Source organism: Oryctolagus cuniculus, chromosome 7 (assembly GCF_051225735.1).
Source record: "Oryctolagus cuniculus isolate XC-2025 breed Fujian yellow rabbit chromosome 7, ASM5122573v1, whole genome shotgun sequence".
Taxonomy (NCBI): domain Eukaryota; kingdom Metazoa; phylum Chordata; class Mammalia; order Lagomorpha; family Leporidae; genus Oryctolagus; species Oryctolagus cuniculus.
This window is the reverse complement of record NC_142873.1, coordinates 20602176-20609873: the sequence shown is the minus strand read 5'-3', so window position 1 is coordinate 20609873 and position 7698 is coordinate 20602176. Positions and strand designations below refer to the sequence as shown.

Below are 7698 nucleotides of genomic sequence, written 5' to 3'. Positions count from 1 at the left end.
CAGGTATAGTTGAAGGTGAGATTGAGCTGCATTACCCATCAGGTTGTCAATCAAATACCACAGGTGGTGTTCAGGTGAGCTTTACTTAACTGCTGGGTAATATTGGGTACAGCCTGGGCCCACTGTCTTGCTGATAAAATTTCCATCAAGGTTGGAGACTGAGAAAATGTTGATTATTTAATAACAGCCCAAACAATAAGACTTGTTTCAAAAATCTCAGGAGAGAACACAGCCAAGGCAGATAAGAGACAATGAATATCCATCAGAAGCTGTTCAAAGGGAAGTCCCACAACTCCCTCTGAGCAGGCAGAATTGAATGGGGGAGGGTGGCATTGTGGACACTCCAGCGTGGGATCAAGGTCTCCATCTCTTGTCATGCATTCAGACTTGGTTAGCCTAGCAGGATGCACTGGGAAGGGTGCTTCTCCTTGGTGCTGTTCTTCCTGACAATGCAGAGCCCCAGTCCAACCTCTAGGAGACAGGAGGAGGCAGGTTGCTTCTCTACCTCTGATTACTAGATTATGAGTGACCTCACCCCCGTATCATTTGGTCATAGCCAGGCCTTAGAGTAAAGAGGCTGCAGGAACCAGGCCTTTTCATTAAATCTGGTTTTAGACCTAGAGACTCCTTCGACTTTCTCTTCTGAAGCAGACCTCTCTGTAAACTTGTAATCACACGGAATGCCTTTGAAAAACACCCTTCAAAGGATCAGTAGGGAACTTGTGCTTCCCCTGTAGTTTCAGAGGGCTCCATGGCCTCTTTTTTCTCCTTTAAATAAAAAATTCAGTCCTCTTGGACTCTAAATTATTTACAGCCACTGCAGAGCTCTTCTGAGTTGCCATTGGTATGGGTGTTTAGGTGTCCACACTGCAAATCCTTGGCCTGATTTTATTTTTGTCATCCTTTTGCCAATTCTCTCTCAAGAGCTCATGTTCTACTTTGCAGCTCGTTAAGAGCACAAGGGTCATGGCTATTTCCTCTGATGTACGGGGGACTCTATGCAATGTCTAGGGCTTAAAGAAAACAGTACCTTCACGTTTCCTAGACTTTGGTGGGGAAGTGCACAAACATGCTACTGCTAAAGGGATATGATACGCGAGTCACCCTGTGGCAGGTCTGAGGTGGGCAATTTGAAGAAAGAGAGGTCTGGCTGCAGAGGTCTGCTGCTTAGATGGACAAGCATGACTTACCTGATCGCTAAAGGAGGTGAGACTGTGTGGGACATGAACCCTATGGGGAGGGAGCTTAGACCAGAGCACATGTGACCTGTTCTGGAGCTGCCTGGAGAAAGGGAGTCTTCCTGGGCATGAACTTAGAGAAGCAGTTGGTGGGGGTCTCCTATGCCTGTATTGAGTCTGAGTGGTTTGTTTAGGTAAGAGAACCTCAAAAACTATTTTTAGAAGGGACAGTGTGGTAGTGGACACAAGTTGAAACAATGGGAGATGCTGTAAGTACTCCAGGTCAGTCTTTTATGTAAGATTTATTTTATTTATTTGAGAGGCAGACTTGAGAGAGAGAGAGAGAGAATCTTCCATCCACTGGTTTATTCCCTGAATGGCTGCATGGCTGCAATTGCCAGAGCTGGGACAGGCTGAAGCCAGGAGTCTGGAACTCCGTCCTGGTCTCCCACATGGGTGGCAGAGGCCCAAGCACTTGGGCCATCTTCTACTGCTTTCCCAGGAGCATCAGGAGGTAGCTGGATTGGAAGTGGAGCAGCTGGGACTCAAACCAATGCTCCAATATGGGATGCTGGCCTTGCAGGCAACAGATTAAGTCAGTACACTCCTCCAGGTCAGTTTTAACCAGAGACAGTAGCAATAGAGTGAAAAGCAAAAATATTCATAGAAATGTCATAAAAAATTAGATTGGAGTGTTACCCACTGAATATGTAAAGAGCATGAATAGGAAGCACCATTAATATAAAGCGATGAAGTAAGGTAGAAAGAGGATGGGACCAGAAATCAAGAGATCTTCATTCCCACACAACTTCTACACTTGTTAGCTCTGTGACCTTAGAAAAGCCAGGCAACTGCAGATATATAAGTGGGCTACCATTTAATCTTGATAAGATAACTACTGAGAATGTCAGGCCTGGCTTTTCAAATTTACTTGAGAATGAAATGAGAGTTAATAAAAAGATATCTGAAGAGTTGGAAATATCATCCCAACAATTGTCATCATTAATATTAGTGTGCAACTGGAATCTTTCTGATTCATTAATTTTGGAAGCCATGTCCCGTTTAAGGGGTCTGGAGGAGGTAAGGCTTGCTAGCCTTGGTGTGTTTCTGGAGGGAGAACAAAAGACTGCTTTGTGTTACTACAGGAAGGGAATTTCCTGCTTCCAAGCAAAACAATAAAAATGAGCAACCTCTCCCTGAGAGCTTGTCTCTGAAAGACAGGATTCTTATAAAAATAACAATGGGAGCATAACCATATGTAGTTACGTGAACATTATCCACAAGCCTGGAGCTGGGAGAGGAGGTTTCCAGTGGCCATAATATACAGATACTATCCCAGCTTGTGTGATCAAACTTTCAAGCTTTGAACAAGTGCAGAGACCTATTGCCCACCCTGAACTTACGGCTTTAAAGTAGACTTGGGGTTCCTGGAGCATCTGGCTAGCCCCTTGGTACTTACCGCCTATGCCTTTGTCAGCTGGATGCCAGTAGGAGATGTGGGACTGAGGACTGGAGGGAGCTGGAGCAGCTGTATTTCAGGGAATCAGCAGCGTTTAATGACAGATGAGGGTCTACCCAGCCTTCAGTACCTATTTTAAAAAACTGTCAAGTAGTCTACAGATGTCAGAGTAATTAGTTTTGCTATTTTTCTAACCCAGCATTAATTTCAGGAGGTAACAGAATCTCAGTACGTGTCGGTTGTTTGTGTTATGCATCCCACACAGCAATGAATGTTTCATACAAATTATCTCATTTAATCCTTTCTAGCACCTTCCACTATAATCCTCCAAGCAAGAGATCTTTTTTAAAAGATTTATTTCTTTATTTAAAAGGCAGAAAGAAAAAGAGTGAGTGAGAGAGAAAGAGAGAGAGATCAATCTTACATCCACTGATTTGCTCCCTAAATGCATGTAACAGCTGGGGTTGAACCAGGCTGAAGCCCAGAGGAGCCAGGAATTCCATTTGGTCTCCCACATGGGTAATAGGGGTCCAAATACTTAGGCCATGATCTGGGGACTTCTCAGGTGCATTAGCAAGGAGCTGGATCAGAAACGACGTGGCTGGCACTTGAGTCAGCCCTCTGATATGGGATACGGGTGTCCTAAGTGGTGGCTTAACCAGCTGCACTACAACACTCACCCACTAAGCAGGAAGTATTATTAATGCCCATTTTACAGATGAGAAAACTTAGTTGGGAGAAAGTAAATACTTTTTTAAAGCTACATGGGTGATAAATGGTAGTTTCAAGATAACACCAAAGCCGACACTCACCTAAGAATTCCACCAATTTTAAGCTTCTGACATCAAGAGAATCAATGTCACTGCCCCCAAATCTTACTTCTGTACTTGGCGCATACTGAGCACTCAATAGGCATTTTTGGATTGATGCATCACAAAAGGAATGAAGGTGGAAGTGTAGCATCTGCAGCCCAGCGTGAGAAGGAAATTAGCTGGGCCAGAGCCTCAGAAATTATAGAGGGCGTGGGGCTAACATGATGAGAACAGAGAGGAAAATGGAGGTCATAAAAAAACAGAAGTGAGAAATGGGAGAGAAGTGTCAAAAGACAGAGCAGAAAGCATGAAGCAAGTATAAGGGAAAGGAAGAGATTGCTAATAGGAGTTAAGCATTAGAAAAACCGTTTTCATAGTCTTAAGACAACACTGCCCTCAGGTAACAGCTTCCATACATTCATAGCGAAGTGTAGAAATGGATCAGTTTAGGCCATGCAGAAATTAAATTATGCATTGCAGATCAAAGCCCTGTGCGTATTTGCTGAACAAGCATGCTGGATACAGAGGCCGTGTGTTCATTTTGTCATCCTGCCCACTTGTGTCTCTGCCCTCCCTGCCGTGGTCACTGAGAAGACAGACTTCCTCCAGGTGTCGCTTGGGCGGCAGACACTGCAGAACCAGGGACAGTTGGCCTCTTTAGGTGCCATGAGCCTCTCTATTCTTTTGCTTATGCTTAACTCCCCAACCCATTCCTTCTTGTTTATTCCAAGGGCTCCAGAAATATTTTCGTTCTCTAACTTACTCCTCCAAACCAAGCTCTACCACTTTTGACTCATTAAGAAATAACATTATTTTTTATTTTATGACCCTGGGGCAAGCATGTCACTTTGGTTTCAAACTGTAGAACTTCTTGAGCTTTTCAAAAAAAATTGAAAGCAACTGTAGAATATCTGCGAAAAGACACTAAATATGGATATGCAGACTACCAGGCCGTTCTTTTTTCATTGATTCTTTGTAGGGAAACTTAAAGGTGTATACAGGAGCCTTGAGACATAAAGCATATTTTTTTGCGAATAATTTTATTTTATGTAAAAAGTCTCCCCATCCCCGACATTTCAGAGAAAAGTCGTGTGCCAGTCAGAAACTACAGGTGAAGGAGGAGGTTCGAAAAGTGCAGTGACAGTAGTAGGAAGGAGTGGTTGCTGTGGTTTTAGCTGTTCCTGGCAGCTCTAATTAAGGTAGGAGCATGTAACTAGGGCTTATTCATGCTGGTGTTTCCCCTATCCACGCCTCAACTCCCAGGCCTGTTCACTCCTCAATCTGTGAGTAACTTCTTTTATCATTACTTGCTTCAACCCTGCAGACTCCTGGGTCCAGAAACTGGAAGTGACTGGGAGAAGTGAGAGAGTCCTGTAGGTTGGGATGTGTCCAAAGCAGCAGGTGGAATATTGGCCAAAGAGGTAAAAATCTGCTCTTTTCGGGTTTGTAGCACCCTATACACTAGCTTAAAGACCTCAAGATCATGGAGGTACTGGTGAATGGGTGGGGGATTAAAAGAGCACTCCAAATTCTCAATTGCTTCGAGAAAGGTATCCTTGAAGCACAATTCTTTTGCAAGTTTGGAGCTGCCGTTGAGCTGATGATTAAGTCATTTGCCCTTCTTTGTGGGCCACAACACATCTCTCAATCTCTCCTTCAGTGAGGTGTGGTCAAGTGAGGGAGTTCTAGTTGACTGGAAGTGGGCATTAGTTGGGGGCTCACTCCCCATGCCCAGTCCTCCAAGCTTCTCTCCCCCATCCTGATGCAGATGTATATATAATATGCTTCTTGACAGTTGCAGGTGGACAGGGTTAGTTGGTTTCCTTTGGGAGAAGGAAAGAAAGCTGTCTGCAGGTCCAGAACACTCACATTGAGCATTACGTGAGTGAGGAATAAACCTGAAAACATGCAGTAGCTCAAGCACAAACAAGATTTATTTGTTGCAGTAATAAATGGAGTTGAGACAGAGCTGCTTTTTAGAAATCCTCATTTCTGTTAGGAAATTTTTTAAAAAAAAAATCCATTTGAAAAGTAAAAGTAACCCATCCTGAGGCAGGTCCGATTTTACAGGAGACAGTAACCAAATTAATCTTTCACAACTATTTATTGAGTAAGCAATGATTTTATATGAGGAGGTCAAGCAAGGAAATGTCTTTAATAGGAGAACAGACAATCTTGCTCATTGTGGGCTTACAATTTATCAGGGAGGCAGACTAAACAGTTAAAATTATGCAATTATTATGATATCAATATATTCAAGGGAATATACTATGAGACAGTGTTATAGGGTGACCTATTCACTCTTCAGGTCTCAGAAAGTCTTCTCTGATTCTACAGCTTAACCTCATAATCTGTACAGACTATACTCACTTAACATTGGGCTAAGGTAATCAGACTTTTCCTGAGTTAGGAAAGACTACTGAAACAGGAAGACCAGAGTGCCTAGAACATAGTGAACTGAGGGAAGCTGTAGCTTTAGGCTAGATCCTCCAAGCTCTCTTGGATCTTGACATAGATTCCTCATGAAATACAATTTATAACCTTAGGGCATTAGAGGTTTCAAACAGGAGGTGATATGCAAATAATACTTTAAGCACTTTAAGGCAAGTACTTTAGTTGCTGTGCACAGAATGGATAAGAATCCATAAAAAAATGGGTATCATTTAGGAGCTTATAATTTTAGTTTAGGTGAAAGACTCAGGCTGCTTTGGAAAAGGAAGCAGTAGTAAAGGGGGAGACAAATGGAGAGTCAGGCTTGTAAACCAGCTGGAGCCATGGCACCAGGAGCAGTGACCCAGAGGGAGCACAGGGCAATGCCGGCTGTGGGGACCCGGTGACAGTGTGACAGGTACTACATTTTAGCAAGTTTGCAGCATGCATGAATATAAACTAGTCATTCTTGGAAAGTCTGCTCTGACTGCACAGTTTCTTCAAGGAATTTTTGGTGAAAAATATCCTAGATAGAGGATTCTTACAGAAAGCAAGTTGAAATAGACGCACAACCGTGTATGCTAGAAATCTTGGAGACTGCAGGAACAGAACGATGTACAGCAATGAGGGGCTTGTACATGAAAGATGGACAAGGCAGACCAGCACCGCGGCTCAATAGGCTAATCCTCTGCCTGCGGCGCCGGCACCCCAGGTTCTAGTCCCGGTCAGGGCACTGGATTCTGTCCCGGTTGCCCCTCTTCCAGGCCAGCTCTCTGCTGTGGCCAGGGAGTGCAGTGGAGGATGGCCCAAGTGCTTGAGCCCTGAACCCCATGGGAGACCAGGAGAAGTACCTGGCTCCTGCCTTCGCCGGCCACAGGCTGCGGTGGCCATTGGGGGGTGAACCAATGGGAAAGGAAGACCTTTCTCTCTGTCTCTCTCTCTCTCACTGTCCACTCTGCCTGTCAAAAAAAAAAAAAAAAAAGAAAGAAAGATGGACAAGGCTCTGCATTGGGTATTCCATCATAGCACAATTAACATTTAATGATTTACAAGATCTCAGAGCATAGATTCTTTAAATTGAAGACACTGGTGATGTTCCAATGAATCTGGTTTGTAGCAAGTATTACTTGGGAGATGAAAGAGTTGAAGGAAAGAAACGAGGTCAAAATCTAATAAGTCGATGTAACAAGTGTGCATTCTTAGAACCTTCTGCAAAATCAAAATAAATGTTAATGAGATCTTCTATGACCCTGTGCAGCAAGTTAACAGAAAAACCCCAGTGCCTGGGAAGGCCTGTGAAAAGTCTTCATGTCAGTTGCTGAACATACTAAATGTGCTGTAGCTGTGAGCCAGGTCTGAGGAACTGTCACTCAATTCAACAGTGCCGGCATTCTAACTTTGTTAAAGCTACCAGCATCTTACATGGACTTCCCTGTGATGGCATCCGGTAAGAGGCAGATGAAAACTATTCTATCAGTTTGCACATTATAGTCCCTTTCCTGTATCACAGAACAGATTTTAACTTGTAGCCCTAGAGTAGGTAGCTGGTAAAAACAGAAGCTCCATGCAGAATTATGGCTAGGAGCCATTCTTCATCCACCAATGTTGCCCTTGTATGAGATTGGTGTACTGTATACCTTAATATATACTTTGTATTGTAGAGTACAATGATGTAAATCCTAAAAGCACCACTATTTTAGCATAATAAAAAAGTCCAAAGAGCTCCTATATAGACTACTCCAGATAAGTTTGCTTCTTTGCTACTTTAAGCTTATTGTAATTTTTTAAAAGAAATTCAAGGTCACTATCATGGTATTAT

At 43.3% G+C, this 7698-nt stretch overlaps 1 pseudogene; it reads left to right on the top strand.

Moving 5' to 3' along the window:
• The first annotated feature begins 6323 nt into the window (after positions 1-6323).
• LOC100344236 (ras-related protein Rap-1b-like) lies at positions 6324-7471 on the top strand (annotated as a pseudogene).
• The last annotated feature ends 227 nt before the right edge of the window (positions 7472-7698 follow it).